This window comes from Centruroides sculpturatus, unplaced genomic scaffold, assembly GCF_000671375.1.
Source record: "Centruroides sculpturatus isolate CEXI.00-Female unplaced genomic scaffold, Cexi_2.0 scaffold210, whole genome shotgun sequence".
Classification (NCBI taxonomy): Eukaryota; Metazoa; Arthropoda; class Arachnida; order Scorpiones; family Buthidae; genus Centruroides; species Centruroides sculpturatus.
This window is the reverse complement of record NW_019384341.1, coordinates 125,146-148,415: the sequence shown is the minus strand read 5'-3', so window position 1 is coordinate 148,415 and position 23,270 is coordinate 125,146. Positions and strand designations below refer to the sequence as shown.

Here is a 23,270-nt window from a genome sequence, read left to right as displayed (position 1 = left end):
ATTTAAATAAAATCAATTTTTACGAATTTCTTTATTCAAATAATTAAACAGTTAGAAAATATTAACAACTTTAATACTTTTGTACTTTTATAAATACAGGTAACTATTCTTAATTTCAGAATGAAAAAATATATAATTTTTATGAATTATTAAATAATAAAGTATATTTTCATGTTACAGCTATTAATTTTTAAAATTTACAGTAGAGAGTTATTTTAAATATTTTATAGTCTTACTGACTCTACATGAAACAATTCTATAATAAAATTGAATACTATTACATATTGTATAATGTTAAATATTTAACTTGGATGTTATTTACTTTTAGGTTTTATAACGAGTACAAATATGTTCAAGTTCTAGAAATACAATTTTCAAAGATCAGCCAATCAATTTGAAATAACCTAAGTTATATATTCAGACGGAACATTGGTATGATTTTTCTAATCTTCTAGTATTTTTCAGCTAGATAATAATTTATATATATATATATATATTTTTTTTTGATTTTTTTCTAAACGAAATGATTGACTAAAAATCGATATGAAAAACAAACAGATTTTAAAAGAACGTTTTACAAAGATAATATTCCATCGTCGCTCATTACAAAATGTTAGATCTACTAAACGCCACGTTTCATTAGTTAGCAGTGTCTTGTGCCAATCATTGCACCACCGCTACCGTGCGATAGATGCACGATGTAGGTTAGAAGCATGCAACAGCCTGCCATTAATCATTCCGGCTTCAGCTTGTATACTGACTCTGTCTAATACGAAATATTTAATTACCAAGGAGAATTTTTTTTTCTAATGCACTTCGTCTGCTCTCGTTCGAATGTTTTAAACTATAAGAAATCTTTGGTGCGACGTTAAGTGTCTTCGGCAAGAACTTTCGCTTCATTGTTTGATTGAGTTGTGAGTGCTTTTTAATATTGATCGTATTATTTTTTTTTCTTTAAAAAATTTTAAAACCAATCTTTCTATTAATTTATTTAAGAATTGTTCACAACTTCGTAAAGTTTTTCAATTTATTTCTGCAATATTAAATTGCTCAGTGGTTTTATTATTTCAAACATATTGATTATTTACTATTAGTTGTTAACAATTTTATTATTATAATATAATTTAAAAAGTTTAAGGTTTAAAAAAATAGCAGCCGATAAAATTTAAATGAATTTAAATTATTTGTCAGTTTAGAGTTAACAACGTGCAGAAAATTATTGTAAGAAGTTGACAAAGTATAAAATATTGAAAATTAAAATAAAATAAAACATAGAAAAATATTTAAAAGTTCTGTCAGTTTAAAGATCCTGTAAGCTTTAACTTAAACTATAGGCCTATATATTCTATATGTATATATATTCAGTTTATAGCATAAATATATATTTAAGCATAAAGCTAGTTTGATATGCATTAAAAATTTATCAGTTTTAATATAAGATTAAAAAATATATTAATTATATTAAATGCTTAGGAAACGTTAAAAAAAACTCTCACATTTATGAATAAAGTCTGTTAATATAATAAAATAAAATGACGTTTTAATAAATTCCATATCCGTGAAAGTACTTGGAAGTTTAAATATTATAGCAGTGTTACAAAAAATTAATTATTAGTCTCTAAGGTAAATTTACTGTAATTAATTGAATTAAATATTTATTTATAATTTGCCTTATCAACCTATCAATCAAAAAGTTATCAATTTCATCAAGTGTCTAAAAAATGTCATATAATCTCTGAATTTAAGCAATATTTATAAAAATTAATGGAATATTATGATTTAGACGTAAGTATATAAATTAAGATTTGAAAAACTTTCAAATTTTATTACGTTACTATTTAGTATTCAAATATCAAATTACTTGAACTGTAAAATAGAATAGAATTTTAATATGATTAATTGGGGAACAATATATAAGTTAGTAAATTAAATTCACAAAACTATTAAACCTAGCCTTTAAATTCTTGTAGAAATCCCGATCGATTCTAAGATTTCGCATTGATTCCTTATAACTAGGCATCGCCAAAATTACTATTTCCTGCACGAGTCTCACCAAACACTCACGTGCCACAAGAGAGCAGGTGTGGTCCCTTTGTTCTCACGAAATGTCTCGGTGTTTGCTTGTGATTAATTGGTCCTCGTTAATCAATCCTATGAAAACAGAAGAATTTTCTATCGAAGATACATTCAATATAATTCTGAGCGTAATTAACAAATACATCCAACCCAATAAGTAGATTTCCAATCACTACGAGCTCGTACACAACACGATATTCGTGTATTAGGACCCCATCATTTATAAATATTTTATAGCAAACCCAGGCACTGTCACAACAGATTAAACTTTAGAAGTGCAATGTTTAGTAAAACTGTAATTTTACCGGTTTAATCTTTATTTAATCTCATATTTTAGTTTAATCTCTTTTCCGATAAAATAAAGATTTCCAAGAAAATTCTGCCAACATACTTCCGGTCGACCACTCTAATTTATCGATTTTTCTCGGCTTTTATTTATGTTTAGCATTTAATAATTTTTTTACCTCCAAAACCTTTTGTTTAATATAAAATTATTCTGAAAAATCTAAGTATAGCCTTTATATTATCATCTAATTGAAATAATTAATGTGGAAGTTTTGTAAGGACTTATAATAAGATCACAAATCTATTAAACCATTTTATAGTCTAGTTAACTTTAATGTTTGATAATAACTTTTATAACGTAATTAAGTTTAATAACTATTACAATGAAGATGAAAATCTAATTTTATATTCATACGAGGCTAATATAACTTATAATGCATTCTTATAAGTTATAAATATAACAACTTTCCTATAGGAGCCTAACTTTAAAACTTGAGAAATATAAAATATTTTAATTAATAATAAATCGATGCAGACATAAAATCCCTAAAAATCACGACGATAAAAAGTAATACTGTATTTAAAAAAAATAAAGCAAAAATTTATATATATAAAACTTAATAAAACGAATACAGATATTGACGATTGATTATATTTTTAATATTATAAATAACAATGACATTACTGGTCATTTTCATCTAATATTACATGTTTCGTGTTAGTCTATCAATCATGTTACTGTCTTCTTTCTAAAACGCTGCACAGTAAGCATAAATATTGTTGTTATAGATACAATACCACCCAAACTTTCATGTAAGCTACATATAAAAATAAACAATAGGATATTCAAAACAGAATTAATTCAGATAACGCTATCGCAAGAGTAAACAGTAATAGATCTATTAATCTATGACGTGATTGACAGGAGAACTGTCCAATCTGAAGCATGTCGCGGAAATGACCAATCAGAATATTCTCTCTCACTGTCATTTTCGTTGTAACAACATGTGAATGACAGTAACCACACTCGGATAAAATAAGGTTTTCAATTTTATTGGATAACGATCGAACAATTAGATATTAAGCTTGTTAAATTATTTTTAAATGGCTAAGTTGGTGTTATAAGTTTTTTTATTCTTATATTAATCAAATATTTTTATCATTTACACAGCTAAAAGATACTAAAATGTTAGTTAAGATATTAAATTAATTTAAATTTCAGAAAATATGTTGAGTAACTTACTGTGTTTGGTGAAGATAATTAACTTTTTTTCTTATTCAAGTTAATTAAAAATTTTCACTTTATGAGTTTAGCTAAAAGTTTGAAAAATGATCTTTTAAATTTTTATCTTCTTAAGTTTTATAAATATTATTTATTTATGGACTTATGATATTTACTATGAGGTTTCATCAATAATTCTAATTGTGACTTGAAAAAAAAAAGGTAGGTCTAACTATTAAGCTTAATTTAAAATTCTGTTTGCAAATGATTCTTTTCTCGGCTAATGAACTACTATTTCAGAATTATAATTTATGTTTTTCATATTAAAAAGAAGAAAGTAGTGCATTTTATGAATTATGAATTAAGAAAAAATGAATTATTAATATATTAACTTTGTTATGTAAACTTTCATACATTATATCAAGATCATTACATAATTCTTCTGAAGGATTTATTTTTTCTAACTTAGTTTCGTTTTATATTATTTATTTTATGAATTCTTCTTCTACGATACAATTATTATTTTATATATCTTAATCCTGAGTGTATAAGATCTATTATTACCAAATTAAATATCGTTAGTTTACAATATTCGTCTATACTTTAATTTAATTTATTGAATTCTTTAAGTTGAAAAATTATTTAAATATTTCAGCTTATCATAAACATATTTTCGTATCATTTTAAAACTTTTGAAGGGAAAGATAATTATATATTTTTTATAGATTGAAAAGTAGTCATACAAAATCATGTTTGTATGAAGACTTTATATTTCTTAATTGGCTTTACTAAAAAAAATGGTGAATCCTAAGGCAATCAACTAAATCAAATTGGCCTACAGGGTTTGATGTTTCCAATGAATAAAAATGAAACAAATTCATCATTTATATTCTTTATATTTATTGAAATTAATATTTTATAATGAACTAAATAAACAGATGTAATTATTATTGAAATATTTAAAAATTAATCCATTCTTTGACTTAATTAGTATTACAACCTAATAAGCATATGATAATAATAATTTAAAAAAATAGATTTAAGCTAATATATCATAATTAAAATATAAAAATAATTTTATTGATTAAAATTTCAAGATAGTTATCTCACGATTAAGAGCAACTATCAGATTTTATTTCTTAGCAATTATAAAATGAAGCCTACGTGCAAGTAAAAATAGTATTTTTTACCACAACAGCCACGAAAATTAACAATTAATCATCTTTATAAAATTAAGGCATATTTAAAAACTTATTACACTTGTAATTACATCTTTTAACCTAAATATTAATTATATACAATATCGTTACTATACAACTTACATTAAATAAATTGCATTTATAAAATCTTGTGATATTATAAACTATTTGAATTTAATTAAATTTTAACTTTTTACTGAATATAAAAGTGTTTAGTGGTTGAAGAGAGGCCAAAAATACTCATTGACTTTCTCGATATGTCTCAGGGACAACCATAACAAAAACCTATTGTCGGGTGGAAAATTCCTATAGGCCCACGTTTCATGAAAAAATGTAATATTAAGATTTATCTCATAATAGTCTATGATCTAGTCAGGGGCGTTTCCTGAGAGTTATATTTTCTGAAAGTGAGAAATGTGAAAATAAGCTTTAGTACTTTTTTGTGTGCAAATTCTCTTTCTTTTAAATCAACTATGTTTGCACGTTATAATTTAACCGTAAAAAATCGGCATCCCTTCTATAGAATAAGAAAAGATGACTTATGACAGACTATATATATTCTATATATAGACTGTATTTTAAAAAATAATAATAATAATTCATCTTGCAGTTAATTTTGTTATATAAAATCTTATTTTTTAAAACAGAAAACGAATACAATAGTTTTAATTTAATGAATACAAATTGGCATTGTTTCAGAGACATATTTTATTTCAAATTCTCGTAAAAATAATATATTCTATGTTATAAATTTTATTTAGACTTCTATATAATTTTTTTCTCATATAGTAAGCTATTTAAGCTGTTTTATAGTAAGTTACATTAAGCTATTTATCATATAGTAGTAAGCTAATGATTATTTTTTAAAATAATATTAAAAATAGAAAAACTATAAGTGTAAGAAAGTGTAAAGTATAGATTTTCTATAGCCTATCATAAACACATTTTCAATAATATTACAAATTAAAAAATAATTTAGGCTATTAACAATTTTTTCTTTAATTATAATAAAAACTTGCAGCTTCCTTTAAGAATAAATTCACTGATTTTACAGTATGTTTTTTTTATTTATTTAAAATTTATAATGGATAGATATAAATAGTTATATTTTAATAAATTAAAACCAAAATAATTTTTAAAAACCGAAAGTCTATTTAATTCTATTTTTGCTCTATACAGTTTTGAATAAAATAATTTTTATTTAAATCCTTATCGAATACATAAACTGTTATTACTGTTAAATTAACATAGAATTGAAAATTCAAGACCATCATATAGATAAGCCTATAGTTTCTGCATGAGTCACGTTGTAAGCTGTATCAAAGCTACTATTGATTTTGACTCTTGTGTTTGCACAGACTACATGAATAATACACATAACCTATGATCCATTTTCATTCAGAAATAGTTGTATAAAAAATTCAGAATGTTATGAGGTAAACTGAAAGTTTATAGAATATACTTCCACACTTTCATAAGATTTTCTTATTTATATCATCTAAATGAAATAAGTTTAGTTTAAACAAGTTTAATAATATATATTTATGAGTTAATTATTTTATTTAAATAAATAAATACAGAAGCTTAAATGAAAAAAAATCATTAAATAAATTTACATTAAAGTGATTATAAACTAATCTATTTTAATTCAAACAATTTGATACTTCTATGACAATTTTACGAAATTTCAACTAATTTTGAATTAGGAAAAAATTTAACTTAATAACTATATAAAACTTTTTTTAAAATAAATTAAATATTTACATACAACTATAAATAAAGGCCGCTATTATTTAACTATTAGTAAAATTTGCAAAATGTAATTAACAATACACGATATAAAAACTTCTGTTAATTTAAATAATACTTCATTTTTCGATTTAATTTTATTCATTTATTTTTAAAATAAATTTTAATGAATATATTATTATTCTTTTATAGTAAAATAACCCGAATTATATTATTTAGCTTATGTAGCTTATTATTTCTGTGTGATTTTAAAACTAAGAGCTTCAATTGAAAATGTACAGTATTGTATTGTATAGTAAATTTTTTTTCTTATAAAACTAGACTGCTTATTAAAGAAAGCTTTTAATATATTGTTTAAATTTTAAATATTTCTAATATAAATTCTCATGTACTGTACAGTACTTGTAGGCTACATTTGCATTGAAGTTACTATAGAAAAATTAAGAATTATTATTAATGATTATTAATTTTTCTTCAATAAATAAAATGATGTTTTATAAGAAATATACCTTCTAGTCAAAGTAGTTGTGTTGTGAATAAAATTATAATATTTAATTTAAAATTTAATCTAATTTTATAAATTTGAGTTTGTTGCGTCAGTCTGATTTCGATTTGTAATGCGTTATTTATTTATGTTATATTCTTTATTTCTATAAAATTAACAATTTTGGAAGACTTATGATTGAAATCGAAACAAAATAAATATTATATATTTAACATTTTTAAATTCATAAATTAATTTTATCACTTTAGAAATTATTCTCTTATCTTTGATAGTAGCTAGAATGTTAATTCTAAATGAAATTGCTCTTATTTACGCTTAATTAATAAGGATTTTTGGTTTATTTTTATTTTAATAAAATATTTTATTTGGAAGATAAAATAATACAAATCTCAATAGAGAAAATTTCTATAGATTAATCTATAGAAATTTAGAAAACATGATTGAAAATCAATATAAAAGTTTTCAAACGAGTTGGCCTTGTAAATTCATTTTTGAAATAATATATTTTATATGCTTATATTAACGAAGGTAATTAATCTGGTTTTACATCATTTAAATAATTAATTTCATAAAAACAAATATTTGAACTATTTTCTATTTTATGTTTAACATTATGTTTACTATTAATAATCAATCTTTTATATTGTTTTATAGTTTTTAAGTTCCATTAATTATCGTTTCTAAGATAAAATATTCCTTATTTTTACTTTTTATTTAACATACAATTAATAAAATGAATAAATTTGATATTTACGCCTGCATCTATATAAGCATGTGCAAATAGTTGAAATTATTAAATATAAATATTCTTTTTAAATTTTTAAAGATTTTTATTTCAAATATAAAGCTTGTGTCTAATTTGCATAGTTTAAAGATAATTTAATTACAAAATATTTAGAGTTCATTACATTATAAAAATATTCTTCAGAAAAATTTTTACAATAATCTGTAAACAGTAAACGTCTACATACAAATTAAAAGGTAAATCTTTTTAATTTTTAGTCTAAATGAAAAAGTAATATTTCAAATGAAATTCAAAAGATATTTAACCTTTTTGAAACATGTTATGCTTTCCTAGCTTGAAATTATTTATTAATATAACCTAAATATAGATCTACTTTCCTTGAAATCTATTCCAAGTTACTAGTCTATCCACATACCGTCAGTGAACTCAGATTGGAAAGAATCTTAGGATTTACAAAGCACATCTACGAAGACAAACTGATGGAACATACTACATATAAAATGATCCAAATTTTCGAGAAGATATTGCAATATTCTTATGCATATTTATAAGGAAAAAGGTATGGTAGATGCTTCTATTCTCAAATTTTTAAATTCGTTATCTTTTCTCTCCATTGTTTATTATATTTATTCTATAGTAATTTCATAGAACTGTTTTAATATATCGCTTTTGTAACATTCTGTTTATATAATAATAAGCCTAATAAACATAAAATAGAAAATATATTCTAATTATTTTAAATAATGGTTACATTGTTTTAGATTTAAATTAAGTTAGTTCATGAGCAATACTTTTAACATTATTAGACAATAATTTTAGAACCATTTCAAATTGAAAAATAACAACAGTTATAAATAAGATTGTTTAGTTTTTGCAAGCAAACATTTTTTAGTCGCTAGAACTACTGATCAAATTGTTGACAATTAAATTAGGGCCTATATATAGTACGATAACCTTATGAAAATTATAAAAGTAGGCCTAACGTTGAACTAGCTTACCATGTATTTTATGTTGTGAAATCTTCAGGAGATTTATCAGAAATTATGAAAAAAGCATAACTGGATATCGATTCATACATTTATATATATAAAAAACATTAGGCCTACACATCATAACGATAATCGAAGAGCGGAAATACCTTATTATCTTCACAAAATACTAACCTATCTTTTAATATTACGACTGAATAAGTATCCATCGGTTTAAAAACACAGATTTACGTAATACGAACTCGTAACAACGATGCTTCCTCACACTTGGTCGCCTGACCGCTAAATGACTCTACCTTGACCGAGACCTGAGGCGAACACAGACTTTTATTGCCCATTTTACGTCCCCCTTTCCAGACTAATTAGGTCATTGGTCCTCCTGGGATCGTAATTGCTTTCTCTTTTCCCACTAGGCAATCCTGTAGCCCGTCAATATCACACCGTGTCAGCTTCCGGCAAAGCGTCAACAATATTTATTGCCACACCATAAAGGAGAAACATCAATCTTGCGAGACCCGGAGATAAAACCGACCCCGGCAACAGCTGCTCGGAGGATGGGTCGACACTCCAGCTTGAACTTTTGTCAAGAGTTCCCCTATCATTCTCCCCCTTACTTCGTCGCCTGTGTCGATTCACAGTTTTCTTTTCTTAGGTTCAGTTGCAATACAAGCGGATGGGTGTCCAATCCCATTCTTATCTGGGATTGACGACTCGTTTTCCGCTTTCCGATTTCGTCGTTTCTGACGTCGGAAAAAGAAACCTAATCAAATCAGGCTCTTTTCACTCAGAAACTTCTGCAATCTCAATCTCCAACCGGATGAAAATAGTTCTCTTATTATGCAATTTTTCTAAAACTTGGATTCTGCTTCACAAAGCAAACTTTTTTTTTTTTAACAATGTCCAGAGTAAAAGGTGGTGTTTGAAATACCTGCCTCGGAGCATTTATTGACCTGGCAAACGATTTAGTCGTCGAGTAACCTGTCTAAGACACGCAAATCCGACGGTGTGTTCCAAAGTTAAGACGTCACCTTTAAGAAGAAGTAGGATTTTCTAGGACTATGAAGTACTCTTTGTGGCCCACAGTCGAGAGACAACGCTTTTCTTTCCCCCGCCATCCCCCATAGTGAACGCCAGGGTTTCCCCTAATGTTGTTGCAAGTCCTCCCGTTCCGTACTGTGAAACGTCATTAATCTTACCGAGATGGCATCCATTGTTCGGCCTGACACGAAACCACAGCCTCACGGCCAAGCCCTTGAATTCATGCCAGAGAGAGCCGTAGGAACTAGGGCGGCTTACTGGATACTCCGATCTACCGCTCTGTGTGGGGTACTTTACCTCTATACCGCCAACTCTCTCTTTCTCTGCTTGTTTTTCGGAGTGTTTTTTCGGCTACTGTTTCAGCACTTGTCTTACCACCAAATTCAAATCTAGGGATTTGTTCAATGGAAAATTACATGGTTTTCACATTTTTTATCAAGAGAAAAACTTTCCAGTTATCTCATAAACAAAATTTTATGTAAATGCGGTTATAGATAAGAAAATTTGATAAATTTTATAGTTAAGATCTTTGTAAAAATTAAAAAATATATATTTTTTATTTATTTTCACTTCACCGTTTAGCTTTTGAAAATAGTTATCAAAAATCATTTCTATACGTTTTAATCCTAAATTATCCTTTATAATCCTGTTTATTCAACCATTTGGATCTTAAACTTTAGTCAGAACAGAAATAGTTTCAACTTAAGATAAATACTAACTTGCAGAAGTATGTTATGAGTTTAAAAATCGAGACAAAACAATGTATTGTTCTCTTCTTCACTTGTAGTTAAAATTATTTTCTAAGTAGTAACCTACAATTTAGTTCAAAAACTATAAATAGGAAGAGGAATAAACAACCTTAATTGCAGTTTTAGTGCATTAAACTGAAATGATTAGAGACTGTTCGAACAGTTAGAGCATAATAGAAGGGTTGAGTTGGTATAATAATGTAAGAAATCAATGCAGTTTGATATCCTAAGGCATTTATAGAGGTTGCACGAGGTCAAATTTGATTGAAAAATTATTATTAAAGAAAAACAGAAAACCTATAAAAATTCTTAACAAATTTTTCAAGCTGAACTATTGATAATATTGACTAATAGAAAATCTATTTAAGACGATGTGGGTTGTATGGTTCGTCGCTTATAAACAATCTAATTCTTTCCTTCTTTAAAAAAACAACAACAATTTTTATTTTTTAACAATTCCAATTTTAGACTTCTATCGTAAAAATTTTAATTTATAAGTTATAANATTTATAATTTGCCTTATCAACCTATCAATCAAAAAGTTATCAATTTCATCAAGTGTCTAAAAAATGTCATATAATCTCTGAATTTAAGCAATATTTATAAAAATTAATGGAATATTATGATTTAGACCTAGGTATATAAATTAAGATTTGAAAAACTTTCAAATTTTATTACGTTACTATTTAGTATTCAAATATCAAATTACTTGAACTGTAAAATAGAATAGAATTTTAATATGATTAATTGGGGAACAATATATAAGTTAGTAAATTAAATTCACAAAACTATTAAACCTAGCCTTTAAATTCTTGTAGAAATCCCGATCGATTCTAAGATTTCGCATTGATTCCTTATAACTAGGCATCGCCAAAATTACTATTTCCTGCACGAGTCTCACCAAACACTCACGTGCCACAAGAGAGCAGGTGTGGTCCCTTTGTTCTCACGAAATGTCTCGGTGTTTGCTTGTGATTAATTGGTCCTCGTTAATCAATCCTATGAAAACAGAAGAATTTTCTATCGAAGATACATTCAATATAATTCTGAGCGTAATTAACAAATACATCCAACCCAATAAGTAGATTTCCAATCACTACGAGCTCGTACACAACACGATATTCGTGTATTAGGACCCCATCATTTATAAATATTTTATAGCAAACCCAGGCACTGTCACAACAGATTAAACTTTAGAAGTGCAATGTTTAGTAAAACTGTAATTTTACCGGTTTAATCTTTATTTAATCTCATATTTTAGTTTAATCTCTTTTCCGATAAAATAAAGATTTCCAAGAAAATTCTGCCAACATACTTCCGGTCGACCACTCTAATTTATCGATTTTTCTCGGCTTTTATTTATGTTTAGCATTTAATAATTTTTTTACCTCCAAAACCTTTTGTTTAATATAAAATTATTCTGAAAAATCTAAGTATAGCCTTTATATTATCATCTAATTGAAATAATTAATGTGGAAGTTTTGTAAGGACTTATAATAAGATCACAAATCTATTAAACCATTTTATAGTCTAGTTAACTTTAATGTTTGATAATAACTTTTATAACGTAATTAAGTTTAATAACTATTACAATGAAGATGAAAATCTAATTTTATATTCATACGAGGCTAATATAACTTATAATGCATTCTTATAAGTTATAAATATAACAACTTTCCTATAGGAGCCTAACTTTAAAACTTGAAAAATATAAAATATTTTAATTAATAATAAATCGATGCAGACATAAAATCCCTAAAAATCACGACGATAAAAAGTAATACTGTATTTAAAAAAAATAAAGCAAAAATTTATATATATAAAACTTAATAAAACGAATACAGATATTGACGATTGATTATATTTTTAATATTATAAATAACAATGACATTACTGGTCATTTTCATCTAATATTACATGTTTCGTGTTAGTCTATCAATCATGTTACTGTCTTCTTTCTAAAACGCTGCACAGTAAGCATAAATATTGTTGTTATAGATACAATACCACCCAAACTTTCATGTAAGCTACATATAAAAATAAACAATAGGATATTCAAAACAGAATTAATTCAGATAACGCTATCGCAAGAGTAAACAGTAATAGATCTATTAATCTATGACGTGATTGACAGGAGAACTGTCCAATCTGAAGCATGTCGCGGAAATGACCAATCAGAATATTCTCTCTCACTGTCATTTTCGTTGTAACAACATGTGAATGACAGTAACCACACTCGGATAAAATAAGGTTTTCAATTTTATTGGATAACGATCGAACAATTAGATATTAAGCTTGTTAAATTATTTTTAAATGGCTAAGTTGGTGTTATAAGTTTGTTTTATTCTTATATTAATCAAATATTTTTATCATTTACAAAGCTAAAAGATACTAAAATGTTAGTTAAGATATTAAATTAATTTAAATTTCAGAAAATATGTTGAGTAACTTACTGTGTTTGGTGAAGATAATTAACTTTTTTTCTTATTCAAGTTAATTAAAAATTTTCACTTTATGAGTTTAGCTAAAAGTTTGAAAAATGATCTTTTAAATTTTTATCTTCTTAAGTTTTATAAATATTATTTATTTATGGACTTATGATATTTACTATGAGGTTTCATCAATAATTCTAATTGTGACTTGAAAAAAAAAAGGTAGGTCTAACTATTAAGCTTAATTTAAAATTCTGTTTGCAAATGATTCTTTTCTCGGCTAATGAACTACTATTTCAGAATTATAATTTATGTTTTTCATATTAAAAAGAAGAAAGTAGTGCATTTTATGAATTATGAATTAAGAAAAAATGAATTATTAATATATTAANTTTATTTAACATACAATTAATAAAATGAATAAATTTGATATTTACGCCTGCATCTATATAAGCATGTGCAAATAGTTGAAATTATTAAATATAAATATTCTTTTTAAATTTTTAAAGATTTTTATTTCAAATATAAAGCTTGTGTCTAATTTGCATAGTTTAAAGATAATTTAATTACAAAATATTTAGAGTTCATTACATTATAAAAATATTCTTCAGAAAAATTTTTACAATAATCTGTAAACAGTAAACGTCTACATACAAATTAAAAGGTAAATCTTTTTAATTTTTAGTCTAAATGAAAAAGTAATATTTCAAATGAAATTCAAAAGATATTTAACCTTTTTGAAACATGTTATGCTTTCCTAGCTTGAAATTATTTATTAATATAACCTAAATATAGATCTACTTTCCTTGAAATCTATTCCAAGTTACTAGTCTATCCACATACCGTCAGTGAACTCAGATTGGAAAGAATCTTAGGATTTACAAAGCACATCTACGAAGACAAACTGATGGAACATACTACATATAAAATGATCCAAATTTTCGAGAAGATATTGCAATATTCTTATGCATATTTATAAGGAAAAAGGTATGGTAGATGCTTCTATTCTCAAATAGCAATTATAAAATGAAGCCTACGTGCAAGTAAAAATAGTATTTTTTACCACAACAGCCACGAAAATTAACAATTAATCATCTTTATAAAATTAAGGCATATTTAAAAACTTATTACACTTGTAATTACATCTTTTAACCTAAATATTAATTATATACAATATCGTTACTATACAACTTACATTAAATAAATTGCATTTATAAAATCTTGTGATATTATAAACTATTTGAATTTAATTAAATTTTAACTTTTTACTGAATATAAAAGTGTTTAGTGGTTGAAGAGAGGCCAAAAATACTCATTGACTTTCTCGATATGTCTCAGGGACAACCATAACAAAAACCTATTGTCGGGTGGAAAATTCCTATAGGCCCACGTTTCATGAAAAAATGTAATATTAAGATTTATCTCATAATAGTCTATGATCTAGTCAGGGGCGTTTCCTGAGAGTTATATTTTCTGAAAGTGAGAAATGTGAAAATAAGCTTTAGTACTTTTTTCGTGTGCAAATTCTCTTTCTTTTAAATCAACTATGTTTGCACGTTATAATTTAACCGTAAAAAATCGGCATCCCTTCTATAGAATAAGAAAAGATGACTTATGACAGACTATATATATTCTATATATAGACTGTATTTTAAAAAATAATAATAATAATTCATCTTGCAGTTAATTTTGTTATATAAAATCTTATTTTTTAAAACAGAAAACGAATACAATAGTTTTAATTTAATGAATACAAATTGGCATTGTTTCAGAGACATATTTTATTTCAAATTCTCGTAAAAATAATATATTCTATGTTATAAATTTTATTTAGACTTCTATATAATTTTTTTCTCATATAGTAAGCTATTTAAGCTGTTTTATAGTAAGTTACATTAAGCTATTTATCATATAGTAGTAAGCTAATGATTATTTTTTAAAATAATATTAAAAATAGAAAAACTATAAGTGTAAGAAAGTGTAAAGTATAGATTTTCTATAGCCTATCATAAACACATTTTCAATAATATTACAAATTAAAAAATAATTTAGGCTATTAACAATTTTTTCTTTAATTATAATAAAAACTTGCAGCTTCCTTTAAGAATAAATTCACTGATTTTACAGTATGTTTTTTTTATTTATTTAAAATTTATAATGGATAGATATAAATAGTTATATTTTAATAAATTAAAACCAAAATAATTTTTAAAAACCGAAAGTCTATTTAATTCTATTTTTGCTCTATACAGTTTTGAATAAAATAATTTTTATTTAAATCCTTATCGAATACATAAACTGTTATTACTGTTAAATTAACATAGAATTGAAAATTCAAGACCATCATATAGATAAGCCTATAGTTTCTGCATGAGTCACGTTGTAAGCTGTATCAAAGCTACTATTGATTTTGACTCTTGTGTTTGCACAGACTACATGAATAATACACATAACCTATGATCCATTTTCATTCAGAAATAGTTGTATAAAAAATTCAGAATGTTATGAGGTAAACTGAAAGTTTATAGAATATACTTCCACACTTTCATAAGATTTTCTTATTTATATCATCTAAATGAAATAAGTTTAGTTTAAACAAGTTTAATAATATATATTTATGAGTTAATTATTTTATTTAAATAAATAAATACAGAAGCTTAAATGAAAAAAAATCATTAAATAAATTTACATTAAAGTGATTATAAACTAATCTATTTTAATTCAAACAATTTGATACTTCTATGACAATTTTACGAAATTTCAACTAATTTTGAATTAGGAAAAAATTTAACTTAATAACTATATAAAACTTTTTTTAAAATAAATTAAATATTTACATACAACTATAAATAAAGGCCGCTATTATTTAACTATTAGTAAAATTTGCAAAATGTAATTAACAATACACGATATAAAAACTTCTGTTAATTTAAATAATACTTCATTTTTCGATTTAATTTTATTCATTTATTTTTAAAATAAATTTTAATGAATATATTATTATTCTTTTATAGTAAAATAACCCGAATTATATTATTTAGCTTATGTAGCTTATTATTTCTGTGTGATTTTAAAACTAAGAGCTTCAATTGAAAATGTACAGTATTGTATTGTATAGTAAATTTTTTTTCTTATAAAACTAGACTGCTTATTAAAGAAAGCTTTTAATATATTGTTTAAATTTTAAATATTTCTAATATAAATTCTCATGTACTGTACAGTACTTGTAGGCTACATTTGCATTGAAGTTACTATAGAAAAATTAAGAATTATTATTAATGATTATTAATTTTTCTTCAATAAATAAAATGATGTTTTATAAGAAATATACCTTCTAGTCAAAGTAGTTGTGTTGTGAATAAAATTATAATATTTAATTTAAAATTTAATCTAATTTTATAAATTTGAGTTTGTTGCGTCAGTCTGATTTCGATTTGTAATGCGTTATTTATTTATGTTATATTCTTTATTTCTATAAAATTAACAATTTTGGAAGACTTATGATTGAAATCGAAACAAAATAAATATTATATATTTAACATTTTTAAATTCATAAATTAATTTTATCACTTTAGAAATTATTCTCTTATCTTTGATAGTAGCTAGAATGTTAATTCTAAATGAAATTGCTCTTATTTACGCTTAATTAATAAGGATTTTTGGTTTATTTTTATTTTAATAAAATATTTTATTTGGAAGATAAAATAATACAAATCTCAATAGAGAAAATTTCTATAGATTAATCTATAGAAATTTAGAAAACATGATTGAAAATCAATATAAAAGTTTTCAAACGAGTTGGCCTTGTAAATTCATTTTTGAAATAATATATTTTATATGCTTATATTAACGAAGGTAATTAATCTGGTTTTACATCATTTAAATAATTAATTTCATAAAAACAAATATTTGAACTATTTTCTATTTTATGTTTAACATTATGTTTACTATTAATAATCAATCTTTTATATTGTTTTATAGTTTTTAAGTTCCATTAATTATCGTTTCTAAGATAAAATATTCCTTATTTTTACTTTTTATTTAACATACAATTAATAAAATGAATAAATTTGATATTTACGCCTGCATCTATATAAGCATGTGCAAATAGTTGAAATTATTAAATATAAATATTCTTTTTAAATTTTTAAAGATTTTTATTTCAAATATAAAGCTTGTGTCTAATTTGCATAGTTTAAAGATAATTTAATTACAAAATATTTAGAGTTCATTACATTATAAAAATATTCTTCAGAAAAATTTTTACAATAATCTGTAAACAGTAAACGTCTACATACAAATTAAAAGGTAAATCTTTTTAATTTTTAGTCTAAATGAAAAAGTAATATTTCAAATGAAATTCAAAAGATATTTAACCTTTTTGAAACATGTTATGCTTTCCTAGCTTGAAATTATTTATTAATATAACCTAAATATAGATCTACTTTCCTTGAAATCTATTCCAAGTTACTAGTCTATCCACATACCGTCAGTGAACTCAGATTGGAAAGAATCTTAGGATTTACAAAGCACATCTACGAAGACAAACTGATGGAACATACTACATATAAAATGATCCAAATTTTCGAGAAGATATTGCAATATTCTTATGCATATTTATAAGGAAAAAGGTATGGTAGATGCTTCTATTCTCAAATTTTTAAATTCGTTATCTTTTCTCTCCATTGTTTATTATATTTATTCTATAGTAATTTCATAGAACTGTTTTAATATATCGCTTTTGTAACATTCTGTTTATATAATAATAAGCCTAATAAACATAAAATAGAAAATATATTCTAATTATTTTAAATAATGGTTACATTGTTTTAGATTTAAATTAAGTTAGTTCATGAGCAATACTTTTAACATTATTAGACAATAATTTTAGAACCATTTCAAATTGAAAAATAACAACAGTTATAAATAAGATTGTTTAGTTTTTGCAAGCAAACATTTTTTAGTCGCTAGAACTACTGATCAAATTGTTGACAATTAAATTAGGGCCTATATATAGTACGATAACCTTATGAAAATTATAAAAGTAGGCCTAACGTTGAACTAGCTTACCATGTATTTTATGTTGTGAAATCTTCAGGAGATTTATCAGAAATTATGAAAAAAGCATAACTGGATATCGATTCATACATTTATATATATAAAAAACATTAGGCCTACACATCATAACGATAATCGAAGAGCGGAAATACCTTATTATCTTCACAAAATACTAACCTATCTTTTAATATTACGACTGAATAAGTATCCATCGGTTTAAAAACACAGATTTACGTAATACGAACTCGTAACAACGATGCTTCCTCACACTTGGTCGCCTGACCGCTAAATGACTCTACCTTGACCGAGACCTGAGGCGAACACAGACTTTTATTGCCCATTTTACGTCCCCCTTTCCAGACTAATTAGGTCATTGGTCCTCCTGGGATCGTAATTGCTTTCTCTTTTCCCACTAGGCAATCCTGTAGCCCGTCAATATCACACCGTGTCAGCTTCCGGCAAAGCGTCAACAATATTTATTGCCACACCATAAAGGAGAAACATCAATCTTGCGAGACCCGGAGATAAAACCGACCCCGGCAACAGCTGCTCGGAGGATGGGTCGACACTCCAGCTTGAACTTTTGTCAAGAGTTCCCCTATCATTCTCCCCCTTACTTCGTCGCCTGTGTCGATTCACAGTTTTCTTTTCTTAGGTTCAGTTGCAATACAAGCGGATGGGTGTCCAATCCCATTCTTATCTGGGATTGACGACTCGTTTTCCGCTTTCCGATTTCGTCGTTTCTGACGTCGGAAAAAGAAACCTAATCAAATCAGGCTCTTTTCACTCAGAAACTTCTGCAATCTCAATCTCCAACCGGATGAAAATAGTTCTCTTATTATGCAATTTTTCTAAAACTTGGATTCTGCTTCACAAAGCAAACTTTTTTTTTTTTAACAATGTCCAGAGTAAAAGGTGGTGTTTGAAATACCTGCCTCGGAGCATTTATTGACCTGGCAAACGATTTAGTCGTCGAGTAACCTGTCTAAGACACGCAAATCCGACGGTGTGTTCCAAAGTTAAGACGTCACCTTTAAGAAGAAGTAGGATTTTCTAGGACTATGAAGTACTCTTTGTGGCCCACAGTCGAGAGACAACGCTTTTCTTTCCCCCGCCATCCCCCATAGTGAACGCCAGGGTTTCCCCTAATGTTGTTGCAAGTCCTCCCGTTCCGTACTGTGAAACGTCATTAATCTTACCGAGATGGCATCCATTGTTCGGCCTGACACGAAACCACAGCCTCACGGCCAAGCCCTTGAATTCATGCCAGAGAGAGCCGTAGGAACTAGGGCGGCTTACTGGATACTCCGATCTACCGCTCTGTGTGGGGTACTTTACCTCTATACCGCCAACTCTCTCTTTCTCTGCTTGTTTTTCGGAGTGTTTTTTCGGCTACTGTTTCAGCACTTGTCTTACCACCAAATTCAAATCTAGGGATTTGTTCAATGGAAAATTACATGGTTTTCACATTTTTTATCAAGAGAAAAACTTTCCAGTTATCTCATAAACAAAATTTTATGTAAATGCGGTTATAGATAAGAAAATTTGATAAATTTTATAGTTAAGATCTTTGTAAAAATTAAAAAATATATATTTTTTATTTATTTTCACTTCACCGTTTAGCTTTTGAAAATAGTTATCAAAAATCATTTCTATACGTTTTAATCCTAAATTATCCTTTATAATCCTGTTTATTCAACCATTTGGATCTTAAACTTTAGTCAGAACAGAAATAGTTTCAACTTAAGATAAATACTAACTTGCAGAAGTATGTTATGAGTTTAAAAATCGAGACAAAACAATGTATTGTTCTCTTCTTCACTTGTAGTTAAAATTATTTTCTAAGTAGTAACCTACAATTTAGTTCAAAAACTATAAATAGGAAGAGGAATAAACAACCTTAATTGCAGTTTTAGTGCATTAAACTGAAATGATTAGAGACTGTTCGAACAGTTAGAGCATAATAGAAGGGTTGAGTTGGTATAATAATGTAAGAAATCAATGCAGTTTGATATCCTAAGGCATTTATAGAGGTTGCACGAGGTCAAATTTGATTGAAAAATTATTATTAAAGAAAAACAGAAAAACTATAAAAATTCTTAACAAATTCTTCAAGCTGAACTATTGATAATATTGACTAATAGAAAATCTATTTAAGACGATGTGGGTTGTATGGTTCGTCGCTTATAAACAATCTAATTCTTTCCTTCTTTAAAAAAACAACAACAATTTTTATTTTTTAACAATTCCAATTTTAGACTTCTATCGTAAAAATTTTAATTTATAAGTTATAACAGAATATTTTGTATTGAATATTACTTATGGTCTTTCAAAATAACTTGCATATTTAAAGTGGCATCATTTTTATATTTAATTAATTCTAAACATTATTACATAAATTAAATTTATTTTTTAATACAAAGTTTTTCAACAATAAAACTTAAGGTACAGTACAGTACTTTAGTACAAAATAAATCAAAAGTACAGTACACTTTAATGACACTTTGCGACTTATAAACTTACTAAATTATAAATTTATTTAGTTTTTTTAATTGTAAAACAATAAAAAAAAAATGAAGCACGGAACAATATTTATTCTGTAAATTAAATTTTTTTAAACAAATTAAGCTTTATCATCGCCTATTTAACAAAGTTTAGAAAAAAACTAAAGTTAATTATAATTATTGTCATTAATCTGTGTATTACACACATTTTCTATTTTTCACACGATAGGAAACATGCAGTTGATCAATTGGAATCGAAAAAAGATCATGTGTTTGAGCGACAATAAACATCTAAATCTGTCGTTTAGCATTTAAATTTGAGAGATTCTTTTCGATTGTTAATTAATGAGAAGGGTCACAGTTTGCATGAGATCATCACATGTTGTAGCAACGTGACGATGTGCGTGTATGTAATTAGAACAGGTTAATGATGCTGTCACTTTGAGCTCCTACTGTAGTCTATCTCCGTATTATCTGAATGACCTTATTGACTTTTGAGCAATGCGCGTCCCTCGTTTTCCTTTCGTGCTAACAAAAGCAGATGGAGATAATAAACCTCTTGTAAACGAAATCGTTCACTTCGTCTTCAGAAATTCAAAGTTTAACGAAAAAATTCTGCGTTAATATAGCGCCGACATATATAGAATCCAGGCCTTACGTGATACAAAATTCGATTCCAATAGCATATTGTTGTACTAAAAATACTTTGTCCATAAATGAATTCTAAATATTCATAAATTTTAATTTAATTTCAATTTTCAAACGCTTTAAGTTACTGTTTTACAGCTTTAATTTATATTTTGACTTAATTATTATAATTATTATCAAATTAATGCAGTTGTTCACAATTACATTTTTCAATAATAATTTAATTTCCGTAAAGGTCAATTTTAATGAAGGTAAGAGATGAGTGGAATCGGTTGAAACTAATGAGGAACGTTCTCGTGTCATCCGAACACGATTAGAGAGGTCTGTTTCGATATAGTGAAAGCGAGATAAAAGACAAAGTAAGTTGGTCGTCGGCTCTTCTCTTATCTCGTTACAGCTTAGCTGTAATCTAGCAGTACATTAATTAAAACCCGAATTTCCACAATAGGATGGGACATAACAATGACCTGCTGCACTAATTCGTTTGGATGCGCAGAGTTTGTTCCGACAACTTCCGTTTCCTGATTGGTTACTAAGAGTATTCTGACATCAGATAACTTAACACTTTATAAGTTTATTTTTTTAAAATATTAATAAAAAAAATCCCAAATATTCGAGTAAAAAACTAAACAGATTTACTTTAACAAAGCGCTTTTAATAAATATTATCAGTAAACCAGGTCTTAAACTTTTTTTAGATTTATACTTTCCTTACTTTGTAAGGAAACATTTAAAAGCCACGTCTTTAAAGATATTACTTTAATTATTTTCGAAAAAGTTTTGTTTATTTTATGGTCTATTCAATTAATAAACTCATACTTTTCATGTAAGCTTATTACTTTAACAGAATTCTTGATAAATTTATATAAGATATTACTATTATTATTATTAATTATGATTATTTTTGCTAATCATAAAATTTATTCAAGATTAAAAAATAAATACGGGTTTAAATTTATAAAGACCTTCGACTAGACTTTTTTAAAAGATTATATATAGACTAGTCTGTGTAAATGAATAGAAAGAATGTCACATTTAACTTAATAACTCATAAATTATGATGATGATGATGATAGATTTCCTCTCCTTTTGATACTGTTGATTTATCTACAGATGAAAATATCAAATAAATTTTTAATAAACTAAAATTCTTTCATGAAAAATGTAAAAACATAAAGCATTGTTTCGATGATTTGGATATCGCTTCATCAAATTTAAAAATCGCATAGAAAAACTTATGGAAAAACTTTGAAAGCATTCTTTCAGGTTACGAATTTTTTTCTTATGTTATTTTGGACATTTTAGAATGAGAATATTCAAAAATATAACAAAAATTAGTATTTGTATTCAGTAAAATGTTATCTTCTATCAGTAAAAGCAAATTATTACGAATTCTATTGAGTCTTTCTTCATTTTGTATTTTCACCAAGATTATGTTCGTACTGTGTTCGTGTCGATCATATTTAACAGACAGAAAGCAAAATATATTAATCTGTTTAATATGATGTGGGGTCAGATGTTATCTTTCTGTCTTTAGTATAAAAATTCGATACTTATACCCGCTCCCAGATGGCACCTCTGTACTGTTTTGGGACTCAGAAATTTTATAATAGCCGTTCAAAATGTTGCATTTGTAATTATAACTTCGATGTAAGAGTATTTTAAAGTAATACGTGCTTTAAAAAATGACTTCTTTGCCTACAGTTTTTGTAAATTATTAAATTTTCATGCTTATAATTTGTGTATTTGGTTGTTATTATTTGATAGTAACTTAACTAATTTTTAAAATAATTGATTAAAAAGACATAATTGTTTAATATTTTTTTAGTGTATTATAAAGAATAATTATTTTAAGTAAGAAATAATTATATTTTGACTTTTATAACACGTTTGTAATTAGACTATTTATAATTGTAATAATTAAAGCTATGGAATGTACTATACGATATGAATAAGCCTATGTAACTTGGAAGGTTTAATTGGAATTTATTCAAAAATTGTCTTAAATTACAAAACAAACAGAGTGGAGTTTCACTTTTGTTTTTATTTCGACAATCAATTCAAAGAAACGT

At 25.8% G+C, this 23,270-nt stretch overlaps 1 protein-coding gene across 2 annotated transcripts in view; it reads left to right on the top strand.

The window, feature by feature from the left end:
• Positions 1 to 260: 260 nt before the first annotated feature.
• LOC111634343 (homeobox protein HOX3-like) overlaps positions 261 to 23,270 on the top strand; it is a 42,922-nt gene continuing 19,912 nt past the window's right edge. The window contains exon 1 of one of the 2 annotated variants that reach the window (XM_023379108.1): positions 261 to 432. The gene's annotated coding sequence lies outside the window, so the exon portion shown is untranslated. Of the gene's footprint in view, positions 433 to 823; positions 915 to 23,270 lie in introns of those variants that run through there. The other variant, XM_023379116.1, reaches the window with a different exon arrangement.